We start from the raw sequence: 26,222 nt of genomic DNA, 5'->3' as shown, positions 1-26,222 counted from the left end.
ATTCTGGATTGCGTAAACTGTTTATACTGTTACATAATTATAAAATATATAATTACAGCTACAAAATACAGAGTGTAGTTGTTATATGTAATTAATAGGCAGTCCTATATACATAGTATACTACGTATATAGGATCACCTATTAACTATCTGTACAGTTAAACAGGGAAAGAAGGTGTACATAACAGAGAGACGGGGGTCAAAAGTGGATCAATATTGTACTTACAATTAATTTATGGTCTCTTATATATAAATTTTGGAACTGCAATCGTGTACACGTAGCCTATATTATATGTACAACAAAACTAAAATTACAAACAATATATATTAATACAAAGATACACACTTCGTACAGACTATATATACAAAACTCTAATTGTACGAGTATATATCTAAATTCTGTGTAGTCAGTATTACAGTGTATGTATGTGTATATGTATATATATAATTATATACACATATAATTCCAATTTCGTACTTATAATCTATACAATTCTGCATATATTCTCTGTAATTATATATAATACATGTACACGACTGCAATTCGAAATGAATGAGTAATGACATACACGAATAATGTAAGAATTTAATAAACATAAGAAGTTTCTGTACATAAAAATTATGTATAGAAGCACAGACACGAACTTAACCTTGAAAATAACGAAAATATAAATTAGTAATTACATAAAAATACTTTTCTTTTATCAAAGTTCGATTCTCATAATTGCTTTAATCACGAAACAAAAGAATCGACTCTTATAGAAAGATCCTTTATGGAGGCTAAATGGAGATTATCAGAAAAGAAAAAGAAACATGCTATTAAAGGCATACATTTTTAACAGCTGTAAAGTGGCAAAACCAATCCTTAACAGCTTGTTCCGATGTTTTATTGAAGAAAAAAAAATTGATCAATTTTTTCCCTTGCTTTGTACGTTGTTGGTGACAAATCTCGATGAGTCTCTCCGTTCAGAAGACCAAAACCCTTATGTTTCAATAATTCTTTTTTATCCTTCCAGTTAAATTATAATCTACGCCGTAACTAGCTACGTTTGAGGGGGTGGCTCTGGCTTTTAAAGGGGTGGGAGAGTACAAACAACGGTCGTAGTGAATAAAATGTACATTTGTTGACTCGAGTATTTGCAATAATTAAATTGCAAAACATAAAATGTTGCTCTGACTTAAGTTAAGAGGGTGTAGGCTTTAGGGGAGGTTGAGGAGTGGGGTCCTCACGGTATTTTTCTAGGGTGTTGAAGAGTATTCGTGCCAAATTTGGCGCAGATACGTTAAACGGTATAGAAGCCTTTACATACAAACATAACTTTAATACCCATTTTATGTATAAGAATTTCAGAGTTCGATGAAGAAAGAATCAATAAAATTGTGGACTTGCGCTGCAATATATTAATACAAGAGGCCCTCCATTCTCCACTACATAATAATGAGCGATATTTTTGGAGAATAGAATAGAACGAGGCCCCTCGTAACCCGAGGCCCTTAGCTAACACGTAAATAAGACTCTAGGTAAACTCTAAAAAAAAATAGAAAAAAGCTTTAGATGAATCGATTCAGATTACACCAGAAACTGGAACTTACTGGTGTTGAGTCATTTAATTACTCTTATATTCATAAAAGCACTCGATTTAGTTTAATAATAAATTATACGAGATTACCGATTCATTTACTTATTCTTCAGTTCTATTTACAAAATATTCTTGCGCAAAATGAATTGTGAAGGAGCCGTTTATAGCTAGTAATTTCAACATTAATTCCGTTACAGTAATATGGAAAGTTAATTGTAATTATTTAATTAAATGAAATGTATTCTAATTCTCGTTACATCAACCGCATCTGACCTATTACTTCCAGAAGCATTTTACTTCGTGTAAGATCTCAAGAAGTATTGTCCATGCTCTCAACGGGATCATCATCTCTATCTTAATGGATGTCATCGAGCAGTTGACTAATGAGCATCGCGAGTAAGATTACATATTTGCTGTTTGAAGATCACTTTCAGCACTTGTTATTCAAAGATACCAAGGAGGAGAATCTTTGAGATCACAACTAAATGAGATTTATAGTTAAGTACGTAGAAGAATCTTCAGAAAAACATCTTGAAACTCCATTTAATCTGTAAAATTTTTCAATGTAAAGCTTCTTCATCATCAGCAATACAGAAGTATTGAAACTGCATTACATAAATTTTTGTACGGATTATATAAAGGAATTTGCAAAGAAATTCTACATTGAAGGAGCGATTATTCATGAATCTACTTGAAAACTTAGCAGTGTTTTCTTCGTGTAAAAGTATAACTCATAAATACTATTTACTTATGCGTTTTTTACATTCAAAATCCCTTAAAAAATCTTACATTTGTATGAATTTTTGGCTAAACTTAAGCAACCAATCGAGCAACTTAATACAATAACAGCAAACGATAAAGTAAAGATATTCCACGAGCATCGTGAAGCAGATATAAAAGTTTAGAAAAATCTGTCGAGTGGAAACATAAGCAAAGTCGTATTTCATGCCTTCTGGTAAAATATAATTTTTTTTTTCTTTTTTTATTGCGAATAAAATGGCGTAAAATTCCCGATACAATGAATTATGGTTGGAAAAGCAAAACGTAAGTGGCTTATAACCGCATTTTCCGATTTATTTTTTATATTTTTATATAAAAGGTAGACTAAGAAATAAATACTTAAATAAAATAAGATAGAATTTACAGAATTTATCTAGCGAAAAATATACATATATATATGTAAGTGGAACCAATTAATTTGCTTTCTAGTAAAACAGAACCCGAGTACTATAGATTCATGTGGCGCAGGAGAATTTGAATCAGTGGGCCTCGTGTACAATATTGGCTTCAGATATTTTTCTTATAAAAGATTGATTTGGGGGCCTTCTGTTGGTGGGAACCCCAGGAAATTGCTCTTTTTGCCCACAGGATAACGCGCCATTTCCGGGTACCTCTAATGGAAGAGCAACAAGCTTAAGTGTAGCCACCAAAATTCATATTGTGTATCATTAAAAAAAACGAATAAAAACGTTAATTTTACTTGTTTGCATCAATCAAAAAGTAATATTCTCAACGTTTAGTCACTATACTTAACAGTTCAGCTCTTTATCTAAAATTTATTGATTTTTCAAAGATTCGAAACGTTAAAACTTCAAAAGATTTATTCTATCGTCTTTTTGTAATTTCAATTTTTTTTTATAGGAAAAACAATAATACTTTACTTTAAAAAATATATGAAGTAAATCATAAGAAATCGAATAATATTTTATACAAAATTTCGTAGAGAATAAGCTGAGTAGAATTAAAGGATTTTATATTTATTTTTTCTACGATACTCGGTGAAATATAAAATAAAAAATGCAATTTAGAATTAATAATAATAATAAATTTATTTAAAAACTTTCAATAAACATTAACTTCAAAAAAAAAATATTCGTAAGATATCAAACGTAACGGTAATTGATTTCAAATATTGTTAGTTTCAAAATAATTGGTTGGAGAAATAAAAATAGTCAGTTAACCAACCAATCGTCGTTAAGATAACCATACGGTAACCAGTTGTTGTTTCTTTAATCATTAATGATTGGTTTCTTACGTGAATAGGATTATTAATAGGGATTTCTAAATAGAAGTGAAGTCCTCCTTTTGGAGGACTACAAAGAGAGGACATTTTGATTGAAATGTCTTCCTTCTGTTTACTGTCAAATTTTGAAAAACACGCGAATTAACGTTATTTTTAAAATAAAAACTTATTTTATTATAATATTTTTTACTTCATTCCTATCCAAATTCATCCGTAACGTCCTCCTTTTTTAGAAAAATCTGTCCTCCATTCATGAAAGGCTTTACATCAATCGTATTTAAATAAGACAGTAATTTAGTCTTTACATTAATTAACTAACTTTGGGCCAGCCTGTATATTATATTAGTTCTATTATCTCTCTTCTGTATTTATTTATAGTTTATTTCACATAATTCTCAATAAGATTATATAATTAATAACACTAGAATTATTCCAAATTTTATATATGAATGTTTCCAATCAAAACTCTCCGGTATAAGAGACACTACATTATACTCAATCGTTAGATATAATTAACAATTTATTAATTAATTCAAATTATATAATTTCGTAGAAACGTTACAATAAATATGCTAATAATCAGAGCACAAATATTCGGTTATTATATGGGTGTAACCATAAATACGAAACAATAGATGAGCGTAGAAGCAATCAAGTATAATTTAATGTAATTTTAGATGACATATTTTCATTCTAATATATATTAATATATTTTTTTTCTAGCAATTTTTCGAACACGTGGTCTTATCCACTGACCAACGTGCTGTCCACGTGGACTTTTGTGGGTTTTCTTCACTAAATAGAGGCAGTTTTCTATAGAAAGCAACATGACGTCTTCAGGGAGAACTTTCTATGAAAAACTGGCCCCTATTTAGTTGTTACAAAGGTAAAGAAAACCCGAAAAACTCCACGTGACCAGCTTGCAGGCCAGAGCGAACCCACGACCAGCTTTACCAGTATTATGTGATTTCGTCCACTTCGCCACTGACGGGTTCACTTCATTAAGAAAGTTTTGAATTACCAAAATATATATTTTTAAACTCGATTAATTTATCGGGTAACAAAGAATTATTTGTATTTATAGAATAATTATATTTATTTTTGGTTTTAAAATTCTATTTATATTATCTGCTTAGATCAAGAACATTGAGAATTCAGCGAATGTTCTTCAAAGACGGATTTTTCTATTTGTATTCTAGAGTAAGTAGAAAATATATTTGTACACGACAAAATAAATTGCATTAAAGAATTATAAATTATTCTCTGCTCTTTCTCATTGACGTATACACACAGAATGACCTAAACGTCAGTTAACCCTCTCTTTTTTGGTGTGTGTTACAGATGCACTTTTGATTTTATAATATGTTTTTCTTTTCCAAAATGGCTGAATAAATGGAAAGAATATTCATTATAGAAGAAACCTTTGATTTTTATTTACCTTCCTTCATATTTTCATATAAGATGGACCTGTTTTACATTAAATATTCGTGAAATTTTGAAATATATTCGATGTATTATTGATTAAACAACAAGATAATTACTTATTACACAAGATAATTACTTAAAGAAATGTTGATTGTTTATACAATTACAACTTTTAAAATATGCAAAATAAGGATAAAAAGGAAGTTATTTTTAATTAAGAGAAGTATTTTTGTTTCATTTTATCGTTTGAAATATTTAATATAAATTTTTTCATTCCAGTTTCTATAAAATACATTCAAGTTAGGCGCTTTCAATTTCTTAAATTTTAAATGAATTTGATTGGTTAATAAGAAATTATTTTTACATATTCAAAATTAACGGACCAATTAGAAAATAAGAAACATGATCCATTTTATAGTATATATAAATAATCAATAATGCTTAAAAATTATACAGTAGAAGCGATAAATTAATATTTTAAAAAAATCAAATTTCTTATAAATGTTTTTATATTAAATAATATTTTATGAAATTTTATACCGTTATTTTTAATTAATTAAGATAATTTTATCGTGTTCTAATGCTTTTAAGCGTTAAAATAATCGTAATTATTTCTCTATTAAATAAAACATGTAAATAATAAACAGATCAGAGACTTAGTAAACCTATGAAAGAATTTTAAATTTCGCATCCAGAACTAAAAATTTCAACAATATTTCTCATTAAAACACTTTAAAAGGTACAAAATTAGATTATTTTCATAAAATTCCGAAGATAATTTAAAATTATAAAGTAAAAATTCACGAAAAAGGGGTGAACATTTTTAATCACATTAACCGAACATTGCAAAGAACTTCTTCTTCTCCTCCTCCTCCTCTTTCTCCTCCTCTTCTTTTGGTATCAACTTACTTCAAACTTAAATTGAAACTTGAAACTTGGTAGAAAATCCCAAATGACAAGGAAAAAAGGCATCAGTTGGCATCATGCACCAATACATTTCAACATCTAGAGACAGGTAATAGGCCTGGTTGCTGTCTGGTATCCTTTCAAAAACGACACAATGTAAACATGGCTCTCTTGTTACAGAACGTTGGAGTGTGAAACAGGACTTAGTCTATGTGGAATTTAACCTTACAATAATAAAGATGATGACAAAATAACAATTGCAATTTTGAGCAACTAACTGAAATATTTCAACATAAATGGAATGGATTTAAAGTAACCCTGCTGATAATCGCTCTGTACAACTCTGTACATATAATTAGGTGATTTAAATGGAACCAAGCTACTACAATTGTTTGCTTGATAAAGTAAATAGTAAGACAGCATTTATGTTACGAGCTTCAATTAACTTTTAATCAGTATGATCAATGAATGTAGAGAGATTAGGAGAAAAATGTAATTTAAATGTTTACAATTTTAATAAAATTTTAATATTTTTGAGTTTAAAAAAGTACTATAAATTGTAATTTATAGTCTATAAACAAGAAATTTGTCTACTTTTCACGTATTTTATACGATTTAACGCGATAAATAGGAGAGCGACGCCGGCGCGTTACGACGCGACATCGCTTCTCTTATATCTCTGTTTTACATGGCGAATATTTTTATTTAAAAATAACTGAAAAGTGCAATTAATTTGATTGATGAGTCGTAATAAAATTACTTTAATTTAGTTACTCTATAATGAATAGTTATCAAGATATCGTGTCTTTTGTTGTGTCGCGCGCGCCGGCGCTTCGTCGCTTTAAAAAAACAATGATTTTTTTTAATTCAAAATTATCTTCAGAATTATTTATAAAGCTGTATTTTTCTCAATAAATCTTTTAAAATTTTTCAATATTTCTATAAATTTTATTGAGTTTTAAATCTTTCAGTTAATTTTATCGCATCGCAGTCTACGGTTTGGTGTCGCGTCGCATCGCGCATCTCTCTAAACACTCGCAAACGGAAAAAAAAAACATAAAAATGAAATTATTCCACTGATTACTTACGCATAAACGACGCATTATCAACTCTACGTTTCTAAAATACTCAACTTTTGAATTACGATAGCGTGACAGACAGACGAAAAAGTATACATTGACGGGCACAGTACATTACGCGATGGAATCTTTTATTAAAAATATATAAAGCATCAAATATCCTGTTTATTTAAATATGTAGTAAGATTATCTTATTCAGCGATAAAATTTGCGAGTCAAATATCTTTAAAAAACTAGATTTAAAACGAATTTCTGAAGAAAAATTTGAATAAATTTCAAATAAAACAAAGAAATATCATTATTTTATAATGCAAAATTTAAACTTAAAAACAATTTATTTTAGTAGACAAAGAATAATATTATCGTCTCCATATATATATATATATATATAGACCAATATGTCATTGAGGTAATCTGTGGGTGTGTTAGTAGATGTCTGTTAAGTGACAATTCACCCTTAAGTGACAAATGGTTGCTTAGCAACAGATTGTGCCATCTTCCAAAGGGGTATGCATCAATTTAACAAAGAATATATTAATAATTATTCAAGACTTTTCTTCTTGTAGACATTTTCCTGAAGCACTTTAGAGGGGGAAAACAATAAAATAAAAAAAAAATAGAATATAAATAAAAATATACAGCATATAAGCACTTAACTTTAAATTCTAAATTATATACAGTAAATATATATATATATATATATATATTTAAGAGGGGGAAGGCGTAGAGACAGAAAATATACTGTATTTAGAAGTCGTACGAATTTTTGTCGACAAATATCATAGGTGAAACAGACCTGTTTGAGCTATTGAGTAAATAATTTTATGAAATGAAGCCTTCGAAATGTATACAGAGTCTCATTGTACAGTCATCTAAGCTCTGTTATGTCAATACTTTCTGTAGAGATTAAACCCCAATCGATGGAACAACAACACAAAGATTTTAAGGTTGTGTTTTCGAATTAAAATTTTGATTTATAAAATAATTTAAATTAGACAATTTACAAAATAATCGAGTGTTTAAATTATTTAGTTTACATTAAAAAAATGATCATTTAAATTCTATGATAAGAGCTAAATTGCCAGCGCTTTCATGTGTAAATTACGCTTCTATATAAGCCGCAAAAGTGATTTTTCTTATAAATATATATTAGTAAAATTAATTTATTATGTTTTTCTTACTTTTAAACAAAAACTGTAAACATAATTACAGATTTTAAGACAATAATACGGTTATTTTGTTTTGTATTCGTAAGCGATTAATGGCGCTCTCGATCGCGTCGCGTCGCGTCGCGTCGTATTAAAAAAAAACAAAAACAAAAAACGATATTAATAGCCTAACCTGATTTTATATTTATTAAACGTAGCAATAATCCTAAAATAAATTTAATGTCTTTAGTAAAAATAAGAAAACAAAATAGATAATCAATATCGGAAGATTATATAATCTGAGCGCGGCGCAAAGCGACGCGACGCGAGCACGCAGGTGAAGAATTATGGTGGCACGCAAATATTTAATTAAATTTAAAACTATTTACAGGAAATAATTTTTTAAAAAATTAATTTATTTAACGATAAACTTTTATTAATTCATAATAAACTGATAAAAATCTTATAGAAAACAAAGAAAAATGTTCTCTTGTAAACATTAACAACGAAAAGCATTAAACAGGGTTAAAAATATTTTACAATAAATATAATTTAATTAATCTTTTAAATAAAATTAATAAGATAAATGTGAATTATAATTCCAGTAATTCATTTAAAGATCATTTAAATGATTGGTTGAACACGATAACTATTCAACACATGATTCAGCAATCACTTTTGTCCATCACGATATGATGCTGAATGTTGAATAATTTATATTAAAAGGCTAAAAAACAATTTCATAATATATAAATAATAAAATTCATGTACATACGATACATTTTTCGACAATTGAAGCTCTTAATATAGCTTCTATAACGTAAGCGTAACGAAGTTTATCCCATAATGGCCCAATTGAGGTCGTATATTTCGTGATTATTTCATCTAACAGACAATTAATTATGGAAATTATAAAGATGCGTCAATCCTCTTGAGATTTTCTTAGTAAAATTTTAATAAACTTAATACATTTATTAATATTAAATCTTTTCTCTTCTTTAATTTCAAAGCGGTATTATTCGAAACCTTACGCTTGAATACTCCTCGTTTATGTGTTATTAAATCTAAACTATGCCATAGAATTATCTTATTATATTAAATATATTGATTATATAGTAAATTTTTAAAGATTTTGTAATGAAATGAGCGATAAAATTTGTAAGAAGTATTTTTAAATGGGTATTATGAAAAGAAATAGGCCCTATACAGGGTGGCCCGAAAGTATATAAAAGTTTATTTCTAATCACTAAAATCCAAAAATTATATGAAATATATGCATAAATAAATACGTTTAATCCATACAAAATGACAAATTGCTTTTAATTTATAATTTAAACATTACTCATTAAGAACGAAAATAAAGTCATCGGGTGTTCCTTTATTATTATTTTTTTTCGTATTAAATATTAACATATGAAAAAAAACTTAAATAAATAATACATATTAAACTGAATATAACTATGTTTAACTCTATGATAATAAAATAAATCTTTGCATAAACACGTCGTAAACAGTAATTAAATGTCGCTTAAATTCCATTATGTCATCAGAGGTGAGGAAGGTTAAATTAAACAGCTTGTTCATAGAGATATTAACGAAAGAGTTTCATTAAAACCGTTTTTAAAAGCCACATTACTATTAATTCGATGAAAATTAATTATCAAATAGCCCGAATTTTGAAAGTCGAGAATGGTAATCGGATCATTGCCATTGGCAAAACGATGAAGATAATAATGACGTCTACGGCTTTCTTCCCCCCTCGTGCATTAAAAACTCAGTCGGAATATAATTACATGGCATTAATAAAATTATACTCTACTGAATCCTGAAGAAATGTGTAAGAATGGAAGATCAACAAGCGTAATATAAGTGAAAAGATCTTGTAGAGAAGTCAATCAGAATGTTAAGAGTGAGAAGATAATTGAAGGGATGGATACAGAATAGGCAAGAAGAAATAATCAAGAAAATAATATAATTAAGAAGGCTGTCGATTAATGAAGAAGAGGAAGAGGAGCAACAAAGAACAGGCTACCAGAGTGAGAGAAAATCTAGACGATTAGGAGAGCAAGGGAAATGATAGAAGAAAGATAAAAGAGTGAGGTAACGTTAGAAACAGGTTATAAAAGTAGTATCAAGTTAGATAACAGGCTAGAAAAGCAAGGATAACGCTAGAAAAGAAAGAAAAATTCTAGAAACAGGCTCATAGAAGAGCAAGAAAAATGCTAGAAACAGGCTAGAAGAGCAAGAAAAGACATAATAAATAAATAAATAAAAATAAAAAACAGGCAGAAGAGCAAAATATTAGAACAGAATAAAAGCTAGAAAAATAAGAATAATAGTCTAGTCATGAATAAAAGTAACAGTAACAAGCAAACAGAATAAGCGATTAGTGCAAAAGTAAAAACTAAATTTCACAACAACATAGAAATCACTACGCTATTTATTTATTTATTTTTTTTAAATTCCTCCACTATTGTAACATGATAAATAATTCGAACTGTATTAGGCCTATATATTGTGAATAAGGCCAGACAATTTAATTTAACTTAAATATTTTTTTTAAAAAATCACCTGAATTAAAACTGTACCAACGTATGGATACATGTATAAATAAAGAAGCGTTACATCGTCTACGTGTACAATAATAGTATATTAGTAGGTCTACTTTCTCATACATTGGCCAAAAGGTAACACTGTTAGTGGTTCCCATCATCCAAGCGTGTAGACATCATACAATAACAGAATTACCATGGTAACGAGAAAAACAGACAAAAGTTGTACAGAAAAAAAATACATATATACTAAAATGTACTGTACTTACATATACCAATAATTTTGATGGGAGAGACAAATGACTCTATAATTTTCAAGCAATTTTATTAATGAAAAGAATATATTTCTTGCGTTAAAATTTATTAAAATTAAAGATTAACGTGTTTATAATTTAAAAGTTTTTAAATTATTTATTACTTTTATTAACTATTTTCAATATTTTTTGCATTCAAAATCTTTCAGTAATTTCGAAATTTCTTCGATATTTCGTTTAATTTTTGAAAAATGTTTTTAAATTTATTCATGCCAAAGCTTCAAGTAAAGTATACACTTGTACGAATTTCAAAAATTGTACAAATTTGCGATGCGACAACGCGACGCGACGCAAATGGTCGCGTCAAACGCAGGGTGATTTTTGAAGGTTATACTTTGTTTAAATGTACAGTACATAACTTAAATAATTTTATACATAAATTTAAATGAGCAAATTTATTAAAATTTATATTTTATAATATTTAAAATTTTAAATTATTTATTAGTCCTAGATCGGTCGTTTCATTTTAACGCAAGATTTACCCTTAGTAGTGTAATTATGTTTAATTGATTATCCGACAAGAGATAAGTTAAAATTTTATCGATATATTTAGAAATTTATGCATAAATATTTATTTAAGACACAATACAAAATTTATACTACAAATCACATTTATATTTTAAGATTTGAAATTCATTTGATCGATATAAAGGAAAGTTTATCGTGTATAGCAACGCGCTTCAGCGCATCGCGTCGCTTCGCATCAGTTTATAAAATATTAATAATAATACGTCAGATATTCATGTAAAAAATTACACTTTTATAAATATTAGTATTATTAATTAAATACACAAGTAAAATTTAAAAATATGACATGTGGTTTGTGTAAAAATAGGCTAACTTAAAGCGCGAGGCGAAGCGACACGACGCGGCGCAACAAGATGAAATACCAAAATATTATTATTGAAATGTTTATTTTTTGTTAAATTTTATTTTAAAATAAATTCTAATCTTTATAAATTTTTTCCTCTTCTTATATCAAGTATTTTCTATTAAAATTTGAAAGTTATTTAAGCTACTACGGAACGACGCGACGCGACGCGACAAGAGAAAAATACCTAAATATTTTATTTGTAAGTAAATTTATACGTATATATTTAATTTTTCTTATATTTTCTGCTTTAAATCGAGTATATTATAGGATTTACTGTAAAGAAAACCGTAAAGAAGAGGAAAATTACTTTCATTTTAATCGATTTTGATGAAGTAAAATGGCAATATGCCAAATTTATAATGGAACATGTGTGCCTGGTGATGTAGACAAGCGAGCTAAAGCTGTAAAAGTAACTCATAACATTAAAAATACAAGAAAAAATACGATTTTTTACGTATATTTAAAACTTATTACAAACTTTATAAATGTTTACAAATAAAAATTCACTCGAAAACAAATATACAAAAGTATATAAAATTTTAAACTGAAATTTATTTAATTAAATTTAAATTTTAATGTGAAATAAATATTTATTTTTTGATATTTTAAATAGAAAATAATATTAATAATTATTATTATAATAAAAGTTACATTTTAATTAAAATTGTCAAATTAATTTTTATTTGACTTTTTCAAGTTTGGAAGATTAAAAAATAAATTTTAATGAAGATTTTTTAAATTATTGTTATTTTTTTAAAAATCTTGTCTAATAATAAATTCGGTTAAAATATATTTTTATAGAAATTATTCTTTATTAAAATAATATTAATTAATGTGTGTGCTTTTTAAGAGTTCCTCTCTTGTATTAAATAATTAAGTTTCCTATTAGTTTTCATTTACTTGGGTATTTTCCTTATAAAATATAAATAAAATTTTACATTTTAAAAGGGAAATACTTAAATAAATTTTGTTAAGAATGGCTTTAATGTGGTTGCAAACTTATCGCGGCGCGAAGCGACGGATGCGACGCGTCGCGTCACGAACAAGTTTAAAGAAAAGCAAAAATAAAATAAATCATAAAATTTGATCATTTTTTATCGTTAATTAATTGAATATTTTTTAAAATTCTTAACAAATTCATTAAGTGGTTTCAGATTTATATTTAAAAAAAACGATATTTAATTAAGATTATAAATCACTTATATTATTTTTTATTCATTTATAATACGCCCAGGCTACATTATATTAATTTCTTAGAAATAAATCATAATATTCTGTACAGATTTTTCTGAAAAAATTACATGTTTTTTTGCCTCTGAACAACTTAGTTACTTGCAAAGAAAATCAAAAATGGGAAAACAAAAAGGATCAGCTCGAAATTATGTATTTAAGATAACCTATATAAGAGATAATCTCTATTATTTACAAGGTAAACAATATAAAAACATTAGAACAATTCCCAAGAATAAACGTAGGAAGGCCAAATGCTAAATTATTAAGAGGTTGATAGAATGAACAACAGATTGCTTTCGATCAAACAAAATAGTTACATCACTATGAGTGGATAACTTTGTTGTAGATGTAACTATAGGGCTACATACAGTCACACACGTATAAAAACAAAGCACAAAAGTAATTGGACAGGAAAGAAAACACTAAGAATAACCTATATTAGTAAAAAGCATATCCAGATAGAACAATTTCTCTTCCTTACTTCATGAAATTTCTTGATGATAACAGGGATCATACGTTATGATTTTCAATTGTAATGCTTCTAATGCTATATTAATGCATTTAAGAAGTTTAGAAAACTTTGATTTATTCGCTAAAATCTTCTCCACAGGATCATTTTTTATTCTTTTTTTTTCCTTCCTTTATTTTATTTTTGGAGTTAAAATAAATCAACATTTGTCATTTTTCTCAACAACATCATTATGTTGAGATAATTGTATGTGGAAAGAGATTCGAGTTAAAATTTTTTTTTGTTTTTTTTTATATTAAAAATTGTAATTTATGAGGGGATTTTAAATGTTAAATTAGTGTAATAATTACAAAAACAAATACTCGATTCATTTTTACATGAGTTAATTCACTTAAATTAATTTCTGGATTTGTTAAATATGACTTGGATCAACTTGAATCGCGATTCAAACAATATTATAATAATAAATTCGTGCTTAAAACAATTTTTTTTTTTTTTTAAATCATCTAGAAGGGAATTTAACGTGATATCTCGTATAAAAGTTGATTTATTTACCTTACAAAGCCCTCTTTCTTCGAGCGTATTAATGCATTTTGTGTAAAGATAATCGGAAAATAATACACCAAATTCTTCATTAGAGTCAAATTTATACGAAGCACTATAAAATAATTTATTATTATTATTTTTTTTAACTTTATAGAAGATTAAAACTGTTAAAACATGGCTTATAAAATGACATTTACATTATAATAAGCCCTATAAATGATTGAATTTTCACGAGAGATTAACTGAAAATAACATTAAAATATGTTAAAAATTTATCATTTTATTTTATTGTTTCTAGGAATGGGTGATATTTAAGATTCTAGATAAGCGAATATATAGATACACACACATCTTTTCTACATGTCAATCGAAGATTTACTTCATTAAAATTTACTATATTCTATAGAAAAATCTCTTACAAAAGAAAAGTTTCTGAGAATAGAGAATAAGAGAGCTCACCCTACTAACAGACAGCTATTGCTGATTATTAAAAGAAGATAGCAGAAGTTTGTTGCTTGTCAAAAGTGTGAATAGGAAAGCTTTGCCTTCTCTCTCTTCCTTACTCTATTCATGTCTCACTTCATAATATACTCTTCTATCCCTTTGCTACTTTATTATTCCTTAAATTAATATTTTTTTAACGCTGAGACTACGTGCTGTAGCCTTAAATCTAGTAGCAAAATAAAGCGTATTGTTTACACTTCTTGCTTGTGTTAAAGCTATTTTAATCCACTTCTACACTTAAAATATGTTCTACACTTAAAATATGTTCTAAAATATTAATATATATATATTCGCCGATATAAATTATATATGTCACTGTAAATGTCTTAACGCAACGTCTGTCTGTCACGCCCCACAGCTTTATTAGTTTTATTTGTTTTAATTAATGGTGGGGTGTTTTTTGATTAATATTTTGTATGGGTTCATTGAAGAAACTATTTTCGTGATCCTCGGCTATTTTGAAACAACATGGCGATCGTTTAAAGTTGGTCGTCGACGACGCGACGCGACCACGCGGCGCCAAATAAATCGATTAATAGAAATCGCGCTGATTCGAAATAATGTTATAAAATTCTTGCATCTTGTAAAAGTAAATATTAGCTTGCTTGCAAATAGATAAAGTATTATTGAAATTATCACTGTTAAATCTGTGACGCATTAAAATTTTTTTTTTTTTTTTGAAACGTCGCCACTTTCGCGTTGCCTCTTGGCGCAAGCGACGTAAGAAGCGAAAGTAAAACTATTGAAGGAAGTATTCGCTGAATAGATATGTTATTTAGTAAATTATGTATAAATATTTAATTTACACTGATTTTGTTCGTATGTGTCCTACTTATTAACAAGAATGATCGTTTAAGAGATAAGCGAAATGGCGCGACGTCGCGTCGCGGCGCGCACGTATATAAACAATTATAATACGATAAGAAAAAATAAATATAAAAAACTATAAAATAAAATTATTTTAAACGAAAAAAAATATAATTTGAACGCCTTTTAAATAGAATAATTAAAAAATAGAAACGATTTTAACGTATAAAAAAACCTTATTTTATAAGTTAAATTACCTTCAATTACAATCAAGAAACCTTCGATTAATATGGAAAGAATTCGAATTAAATTAACATAAAATTAACAAATTTAATTTGAAAATAGAGAAATGTTAAGAATTTATTTATATTAATTCAATAAAATAAAATAATCTTTGAAAAAACTTTAAAAAAATAAGATTTATCGAAGTGTTCATATCTCATTTATAGTTCATTTGATCCTAAAATGAGCAATTCAGTTCATGAAACGAATCATTGATCAATGATAGAACTAAAAAGACTCGTAAAACAATTTTTAAAAAAGACTTATCACCTTGATTTATTCTTTTTTAGTATGTTTTTTTTTTCTTTCCCCAGTTAAATGACAGCTAAAGACAATTCTATTTTCATTAAACTCTTCAGTGTTTAGCATACAGTGGATAGGATCGTGAGATGATGATGATGATTTATGCCATTTAATTTGAATTGTAAATAAAATCTGCAGCTTCATTGCGAGTGATAAGAGTAAATCACTCTTAGAAGATTCATTTGATATAAGAATCTAACTCCTGGAACGTAAAGTTTGTTATTTGTTGATTAAAAGACGAGTGAAGGGAAGCGGCGCGACACGACGCGACACAAAGCGACGAGGTGATTACGCTTAAAGATTAATACTTATTTTCGTTCAGAAATGAAAGGAATTTCGTTTAATGCGTGTAAGTATTATATAAAGATAATTAATATGCGCAAACAAATTTTGTATAATTAATAGTTTTCTTAGAAGTGGAACGTTCGCGTTCGAGCGCCGCGCCGACGCGTTGCTTGTTTATAACGATACAGTACGAAATTTACGAAGAATTTCTGTAAATGTAATTGTATTTTACACGGAAAAATAATACATAAAGTAAAACTTATTACTAAATAAGCATAAACGAAATTATTTCTAAAGGATATTATAAAAAAAAATTACTTTTAAACTGACGTCTGGTCGTCGCTAGCGACGACGCGTAAAGTCGCATTTCGAGAGAACATGACCGAAAATCTTATATATTTGAACATAAATATGACTTCAAAGCTGTAAAAGTGAATCATTCCTCGATCCATTTTTTTGTTATAAAAACAAATTGATTACAAAATTGGGAAAGTTTATCCGAAAATATTAAAGTAAATGTATCCTACTTATGTTTTCTGTTTTAAAATAATTTAAATAAATATTTTATATCATTTATAATAATAAAAACAACTATTCACATAGAATGTTTACTAATACATTCATTTTGAACATTAGCCTCAAACACAAACATTTATATTCAATAAAAACATCAATATTTTCATGTTAAGACTCCCCCCCAAAAAAACACATTTGCATGTCACTTTATGTAATTTTAAAGGTTTGTACATAAATAAACACAAGATTTCTCCATAAATAAATGACACACGATACACGATGAGTCAACTATAGAGAAACAAACAAGAAAACCCACAGAAGTTTTATGAAAGTCGAAAAAAAATAATATCGATCTTTGATAGTTTTCACAGGTCCACTTTACGAATCAATTTAAAGATAGGAAAAACTTTGAATTTCTCTTCTAAAATGCTTAAAATATATTTAAAAACACGATTTAATTGAATAATAATAATAATATTTATTTTTGTTTATCTCGTGACAGTGCGAAAGTCGCATCGCTTTGCCACGTCGCACCATAAACTAACTCTTCATACATAAAACGCAAACGAATAATGCCTGGTGGAATTACGAGAATATTTAATGAAAATTTTGAATAAAATTATATAAATTAACGACAGAATATAGTAAAATAGAATCAATCTTCCTTAAAAAATGTACAATCAAACATCACTCACAACTGACTCATCACTTCAGCATCACCGCTAATCGACTCATAAATAAAATTCTAAATTAAAAAGTAGAGAAGTCCGTTAAAGGTTAAAGGTCATTAAAGACTCGTTTACTGTACGAGGGGTGATTTCTTTTATCGATAATTATTATTAATCAGACTTATATAAAGGGTTCATGTCGACAAAAGTACAACCTGCGAAAATGCCAAGCAAGTAAGAAGAAAATGTCTTCGCAAAGGTCAGACAGTCCATTGAAGAATGTGAGGTCTTTGTCCACAATAAGAGACTGCGGTTATATTTCTACAAAAGACTCCAGCAGTGTAGCTATTGTCCGGTTGTCAGTCCTTCTATCAGCACAAAAGGCAAAGGAACAATATTGTCTGTCATGTGATGACCAATCACTCGATCGTAGCTTGATTGCTTCCCCCCTACTTAAATCCTGTTTATTACTTTAATGTAAACGATTTTATATGTAATTGAATTTATTATTTTCTTTTTTAAATTCTTAAAAGCTTGGCTTATCCCCTAGACACACACACACAAACACTATATTTATATAGAATGGATGCTGAAGTAACGTATAGACAAATGACAAAGCCGTAACAGGATGTCACAAACAGAAAATGGAAAGAAGAGATGTAATGGAGAATGTGGTCATTCAACCAATACACACGAATTAGGACTGCCGGAAAGGATTAGATGTTGCAATCACTCATTTACTTTTACCGTAAATATAATATAATTGCACGAAAGATTACACAGAGAATATCTTTGTAATTGGATGTGATTGCTCTTTTTTATATGTTCCAAGCTTCTTATTTTTGCCTTTACCAGATTACATTTTCGTACGGAGTTTCTTTTTTCTGGTGTTGCTTATTTTTAACGTGTAACATGCTTTCAATTTTAATGGCTCATATAAATTTTGCTTGTTGCAACGAGCGAATGTTTTCGGCTTTGAATTGGATTGATGGAATAAGACAACGCGGCGCATGGACAATCTGTCGATGGGGGGTGTCTCTCGGGAGGGCTTTCGATGGGAAAACTCGTCCCTATTTAGGTGTTAGGCACGTGAAGAAAAACCCCGGAAGACTTGCCCGTTGGTGAGGCGAAAACGGTGTCTCACTCGGTGTCTTCAGCTTTGAAGTTCGTGTTTTGAATGTTATGAAATGAAAGAATACGAGCAAGCATTGCAATTTTAAATGCTTGCTCGTATTCCTTAATTCGTTAAAAGTATTTTAGATTAATTAGAAGAAGATAGAAGTGACTACAATGGACTACATCTTCGTAAAGATCTTTAAAAATCAGTAGAAGTTAATGAATTCAACTGTAAACGCTCATAATTCGAGCACATTGTCACGCTTCTCTAGAAAGGTTTAGCGCATTAAAATCTTAATTCGCAAGTCTATAACTGTGATTTAGATATTTTAATTGTTCAATGTATTGGATGAGAGTGTTATCTAGCCGTTAACACAGTTTTTGACTTCTCTAAGCTTTACTGAATCTAAAATGCACACTACAATACTCAAACGTGAAATCACAGAACAAATCAGAAAACAAGAATACAAATTGCGCATTATTTTCTCTGTGATATCAATTCTAAATATTGATCCTTCACGATTAATTACATCTACTTGTGACGTAATGAAAGGCATTTCTGTACGGCTAGTCAATATATTTCAATGAGCACCTTAAAGAATTTACCTTATCTTTCAATTCTAATTTAAAAATTATATATATATATATATATTCAAGTATCTTATAATTATTGAAGTTAATTATATAAATTAACTTCTGCGTAAATTATCTATTGAATTATTTTATTCATTTGCCACCATTTCTTAATTTATCCATCGAGATAAAAATCAATTGCCACCATATTTTTTAATTAAGAAAATATAACCAATTAAATTTTAATTATTTAAACTACGTAATATAACTTAAATAAAACTGAAATTAATGTGAAAAATTCTGACAAATTTCTTACGGATTTAAACGACTTTCTCTTCTCAATCGATCTTGCCGAATCCACGTATTGCAAAGCGTGTGTCATCACGATGTAATTACGAAAATGCACTTAAAGCATCTCGAATAAAAATAATAAATCAACTCAAATAGTGTTATTCATGATGAAAACATTAATTTTTTCACTATTCCTTCTATTTTTTTTTTAATTTTCTTTATTATTATTCTTTAAATCGATATAATATCAGTCACGAAGTGGTAAATTCGGGGGCAAACAGAAATAAATTGGTTGTGGTAAGCGAAAATCGGTATCATAGACTCGAAAGAGATAGTCTAAGTTGCAGGCATTTCTATCTAGATATAGCTTTATCGAAATAAAAAATAGTAAAAAAGAAAAAAAAGAGAAAAAAACCTATTTCTGATGTGTTAAAGTAAATACGTCCTTTGATCGTAAGTTGTCTGTTGAAGACAGAGATAAATAAACGTAAAGTTTAACTCGTATATAAATACAGACAAGTAAACAATGGATAAGAAGATGGCTAAAGACAAATTTTTCTAGTTTTTTTTTCGTTTTATTATTATTATTTTTTTATTTTTCCTTATAGGAAATAGTGTGATCGAGTACGAAATCAAAAGCACCTGTTTCGATCGTTCATCTTAGTTTAGTTGAAAGAATGAACTTAATGCCTCGGGTTTACTTTAATTCTTCTTTATAATTTCTTCTGTCTTGAACAGTTTATTTCTTATACGTAAAGAAAATAAAATAATATATATATTGTTATTATTTACTTTTCTTAAAAGTCGTGAAAATTTATGAAAAATGCATTACTTTAAACCAAAACTAAGTAGAAGTCGAATGGGATTTACGTATTGCAAAGAGAAATAATTCAAAATATTTGCTAAATTTTCACAGTTTTATCGTAAATTTAAAGAATTAATAGTAGAATTTTCACAAAAAAATAATTTAAATGTAGTATTTGTGATGATATTGAAGTCACCACCATCATCATTGAAGGTACTCATCATACTCATCATTTTTACGTATCTTTGAGTAGTAATTAAACTAATTTTCGGATTTAGTATATATATTTTAACTTAAAATTATAATTAGCATTTATAACTTGTACAAATATCGATAATTTCAAGGCCTTTCATAACAGTTTCCACTAATTCAAGACAGGTTTCGAGATTGGTGACATGTTAGACCTTGAGAATTGCAAATTGCTTGCAACGTCAATCAACATTTTTGATTTTCTTTTTTTAAAATGGCAAATTTTCGAATAAATTAAATGAAAAAATTTCAGAAATTCAAGATAAAAATACTTAAAAAAACCGTACGATTTACAGTTAAAGTAACACGAATCCATCAAAGGACATCATTATCTAAAATGAAGAGATGAAAACCATTTATATTTTAAGCTATTTCATAAATTTTTTGAGGAATTTAAGTGATTTTTTTATGTGTTTTCTTCATAGGAAACTTATTTGATAATGCATAATTGCCTCTTTAAACTTGAAAGGAGTTTAAACTGCTTCTTCTGGATTCTAACAATTTACACGTCGTGTGATGTAAACCGCTTGCAACAATAATAGATGAGATAGAAGGATAGTGTGCTATGCATTACAATTATATTGATATTAATTGGCAGAGTCAGCTTTCTCCAGAGACTAAAGCTGTCCTCGAGATAAATGGTTGGCCAACTTGTACTCTACTAACAACAACCAATTCTCTGCTTATATCTGCATTTATGCCTAATAAACTTTGTTAAAAGACAATAAAATACGAAGAATATTAAGGATAAACCAACTTTTTAATTATTTAATTAAAGACACATGTGAAATAATCATTCATAAGAGCGGTACTGTAGTCTAGGTTTATGCGCGTCGCGTCGCGGCGCGTCACTCGATGAGTTAACGTTTATATATTTATTGTACTGATAAAGTAATATTAAATATATGAAACGATGCGTCACGCGTTAAGCTAATAGATAAAAAAGCGAGCTATTAAATATTGAAAAACATAGCATTAATATGAGGAATAATTGTTTTGACGCGTCGCGTCGCGTCGGATCTCTGAAAAAAGGTCATTCATTAAATCATTCATTAAACATTCGTGTTTTATAATAAAAATATAATTAAATACGCAAAGGCAAAGCGTCACGCATGATAGAATCGGATCGGATTTAAAAAAGAAAAACAAATAGATAATTAATGCAAGAAATATTTCTTTTTCCTGCACGGAATCGAATCGCGTCGCGTCTCGTCGCATTGCTTTCAGAAGTTCATTAACTCAAAATTCATGTATTCCAAAATAGAAATACTTTTAATGGAACAAATAAATGCGTTGCACGCGATGACAGATCACTTTAGAAAATAATACGCTAAATATCCCATAGCAGAACAGTAATATGAAGGATATTTATTTTGCGCGCGCGATGTACGAGTATATACTCCTTTAATTCTATACGAATAATAATACTTCCATTTCAGAAAAATATATAAAAAATTTGTATATTTTAATATAATTTTAACATAAATAAACAACAGATAAATCTATTTATTTTACAATTTTAACAGAAATAAACAGATTTAAACATCAAATCAGCGCGCGATAAGACGCGAAGCGACGCGCTCACGATAGAAACACCTAAAATCTTCATTAAATTACTTACCGGCTTACAACTTTATAATAATATTTTTAAATAAATTTATTTAACTGATAAAATCTTTAATTATTTTACACTAAATAGAATTTATGTGAGAGATATTAATAAAAATAAAACGAATTTTATCAAAGTAACGTATGTCTTAAATCGATTAATCTTCGATTTCATAATAACCAACTATCTGTATACTCGTGATATCGATTTTTTTCGATAAATATATAGATTTATCGATTCTCTTCATCCCACTCTTTGTCATTTTTCCATCTGTTTGCCACTGAACGGATGCTATAAGTAGGAAAATTTCTGGTCTTGTATAATAACAGCTTCGAACTTAGGAGGGTGGAAAAATGCATTTTTTTGATTGTTTGGAGGGATTTTTTTAAGGATTTTTTTCACTTAATATAAACTTTAGTATTAGGAAATTTGTAATAACAAGTATATGAATAAACTCGACCATTTCTTATAACTTTTTTCAACTCAAAATGGAAGCATTTACCAATTTTTCGGTATAAGAAAAACTTATGGATTTATCTGGTTGTGACAGGTTTTTTCAAAAATTCCAATAAATAAAAATAAAATTTATATCAGAAACACGCATTTTCTATTTTTTATAACTAAATCTTTAACGAAAAATATATATATATATATATTTTTCGAAGTAGTTTAGTCGAATTTAATACGCATCCCGACTTATAAAATATGAATTTTCAGCAAGAAAATTGAATGAAATTATACCTTAATACAGTTTTAAAATAATTTATAATATAAAATACACACAGAAAAGAGTACAAACTTCTGTAGTAAATACACCAAATTTAAGCACCCCATTTTAATAGTCGAGACCGTGCAAAATATAAATCAAAATTCAATTAATAATAACAAGTGGCGAATTAAGACTTTCTAGTCCCCTAGACCAAAGAAGATTTGTGGCCCTTCTATATAATTTTACATTTAAATTATAACTATAGGCAATGATAAAATTGCTTTATTTTTACCAATTTTGAGACCCCCTAGACAAACACAGAGCGTGACAGACAGATCAAATTCTTAGTTTCCTATGAAAAATAATTTTAAATTGTATAAAATATTCCAGATTTTTTCTATTTTTCTAGAATATTTATAGAGCATTGTAAACATTAGAATAATAATAATATTACTATTAAATTTTTGAGTAAATTAAACACGAAATTTATACAATTTAATACTTTTTTTAAACAGTCTTTCTTTTTTTTAAGAGAAGAAAAGTAACTAGAAAACACGTTCTCCATCACAATTAGAACTTATTTAAAATTAAATCAACGTGAACATCTTGAAAAATTAAAAAGAAATTTACACAAAACTTCTTTTAGTTTCGTTGTTAATTTTTCATCCAAAAAAAGAAAAAATTCCCTTCTTTAACTGAGTTTTTCGGATTTTTAGAAAGTTTAGAAAACGTTTCCTTTATCAGAATCACAAGTTCTTTTGTTTTTTTTTTAAAGTAAATCGATTAAAAATTATCATGAAAATCACCTTTAAAAGATTAACTGTAATGGCGATTCTTCTTTGATACATTTGAATTAGTGAAATGTAGTGAGTTAGAAACAAATTGGTTTCTTCACGACTTTCTTTCCCTTTTTTTAAAAATGTTTCCTTTTTTTTTATTTTCTCAAAATAACCAATTTTATGATCATCACTAAATAAAACTTAAATGCTATTTAACGACTCAGTTACGACTAAGAAAGTATCGTTTTGCTGTTCCAAATTACTTGAAAGTATCGTGTTTAATATTATTTTACAGGATTTTTGTTTTTAAAAAAGAGTTTTATAACAACAATTAATGAAATCTCTTATATTAAATTCAAATCTTATTTAAATACACGATGATGAGTTTAATGTTTATTACTAATTAAATATGTTTTAAAAAATTGCTAATGAGGTTTATGCCTTAATTGGTTACTTAAATTTGAATTTCTTGTATATTTTGTGTAGTTAGAAGCGTGTGTTTTCTTTCATTTTAAATTTATTAAATGGTTAGTTATATTATTTGCATTAAGTAATGGCTTGAAAAATTAAACTTAATTGGGTAATATGTTATATATTATATGGCTACTTAAAGTTGAATGTGATGAGAGTAAATGAAAATTTTTCAAGATGAAATTGGTCTATTTACTTCCTTATTTTTCTTAAAGAATAAACGTTTTAAGAATATACTTTGAGTTATTTAATAACTTATAAAATTTACTCAGATCCTTAAAGAAAGTATAATTAAGCTCAGAATAATTCTGAAGTTTTCATTCCCTTTAATTTAATTTTGAAACTCCCACTCAAAATAATTCTAAAATTTTCATTCGTTCACACCGATTCTGAAGCTTATGTTCGGTTTAAATTGAGTTCAAAACTCCAATTTAACTCATATTAATTTTGAAGATCCCAATTAGTCCAAACTGTTCCTAAAGCTTTCATTTAGTCGAAACTAATCCTGAAGCTTCCAATTAGCCCAAATCATTCCTGAAGCTTACAATTAGCCCAAATCACTCCTGAAGCTTCCATTTAGTCCGAACTGTTCCTGAAGATCCCAATTAGTCCAAACTGATCCTGAAGCTTCCATTTAGTCCAAACTAATCCTGAAGATCTCAATTAGTCCAAACTGTTCCTGAAGCTTCCATTTAGTCCAAACTGTTCCTGAAGATCCCAATTAGTCCAAACTGTTCCCGAAGCTTCCATTTAGTCCAAGCTGATCCTGAGGTTTCCAATTAGTCCAAACTGTTCCTGAAAACCCCATTAATTCAAGCCATTTTTAGAATTTCCATTCACTCAAACTCATCATGAAAGGCTAATGTACAGTACTTAAATTAATCCTGAAGTCCCACTCATTCAAATTAATCTTTAAGTTCATAAAAGACAACAACAGTAAGGATCTACACGTAAATGTATGAAGTTTCTTAAGAGCAGAGAGAGACAAATAAACACTTTTCCCTAAGAGAAACGTCATATATGTAGAGCCTTATATAAAGCTGTAGGGCCTTAAAACAGATATATAATAAGGATCTACTTATATGAAGTTTCTGGAAGTCCCTTTACTAATAAACTTCATATATGTAAAGCTTTATAAAGTGGAACCTGCAGAGACTTATGCCATTATTTAAAAAAAAAAGAATGAATATAATATTATTATGAATTTAAAATGTCTGCATTTTAACATGTCAATCTACAGAAAAAAATGGTAAGAAGATTTATAACTTTAATTATTTTAAAAATTGCAAAATTTGGCCATTTTAAGGCGAATAAATTACAAGAAAATTGTATTTCGTAAGAAATATTTATATTCTTCGTTAATATTAATGCGAAATTCTGTACTAAAATGACACCAAAAGAAGAAAATAAGTCAGAAAATAAAAAAATAAAATAAAAATAAAGAAATTCTTTTCTCACTTTCAAATTTCTGAAAGTTCATTTTTCAAAGTGAGAAAAAGAGAGAGAGAGAAAGAGACATTTCAATTTTCAACTTTATATCTTTTGACAAGCGAATCCCATGAAATATTCATGTATAACAGAATGCAAATCGGGCAGGGGGGAGAGGAATTACACGCTTAGATTAATTATTAATTCCTGCAGCAGAAGATGCACAAAAATCAAAATCTTTACACCCTTCTCTTCCGTTTAGTTGAACTTTAAACGTTAATTTACAGTGGATTTTCATTTTTTCAACGTTAAGTGCTTAGCTTAAAACTCAAATAATCCGATAAATGTAATGGCTGATAATGATTAAAGCAATGAAAATAAGAAGAAAGAAGAAGAAGAGAAAAAAAATCAAAGCTCATTTCCTGGTATCGTTTAACCAGTTTCCGCATAGGAAGTACCTTAAAAGAGATACGCATGCGTTCAGCGATAAATAACCATCGATGATGGCTTAGGTTCAAATAATTCGGAAGAACAGAAGATTGTGCCAAGAATTTGTATGAACCTATTACGAGAATGAAAGCGATAAAATCGAAAAGAAAGTGACTATTCGATAAATTACACGAATTATAACCCGACTATAAATGGCAAGTATATTCCCTCCTACCTTTCGAGTACTTTG

At 28.0% G+C, this 26,222-nt stretch overlaps 1 protein-coding gene across 2 annotated transcripts in view; it reads right to left on the bottom strand.

Annotated features, from left to right (window-relative positions):
• Nucleotides 1-26,222, bottom strand: part of LOC136968200 (bifunctional heparan sulfate N-deacetylase/N-sulfotransferase-like) — a 108,598-nt gene that overhangs the window by 43,043 nt on the left and 39,333 nt on the right. Inside the window, exon 1 of one of the 2 annotated variants that reach the window (XM_067262175.1) lies at nucleotides 10,988-11,011. The exons of the other annotated variant lie outside the window; for it this stretch is intronic. The gene's annotated coding sequence lies outside the window, so the exon portion shown is untranslated. Of the gene's footprint in view, nucleotides 1-10,987; nucleotides 11,012-26,222 lie in introns of those variants that run through there. 2 annotated transcript variants of the gene reach the window in all.

Source organism: Centruroides vittatus, unplaced genomic scaffold (assembly GCF_030686945.1).
Source record: "Centruroides vittatus isolate TY-2023 unplaced genomic scaffold, ASM3068694v2 contig_1416, whole genome shotgun sequence".
Taxonomy (NCBI): domain Eukaryota; kingdom Metazoa; phylum Arthropoda; class Arachnida; order Scorpiones; family Buthidae; genus Centruroides; species Centruroides vittatus.
This window is presented reverse-complemented; position numbering and strand designations above follow the sequence as displayed.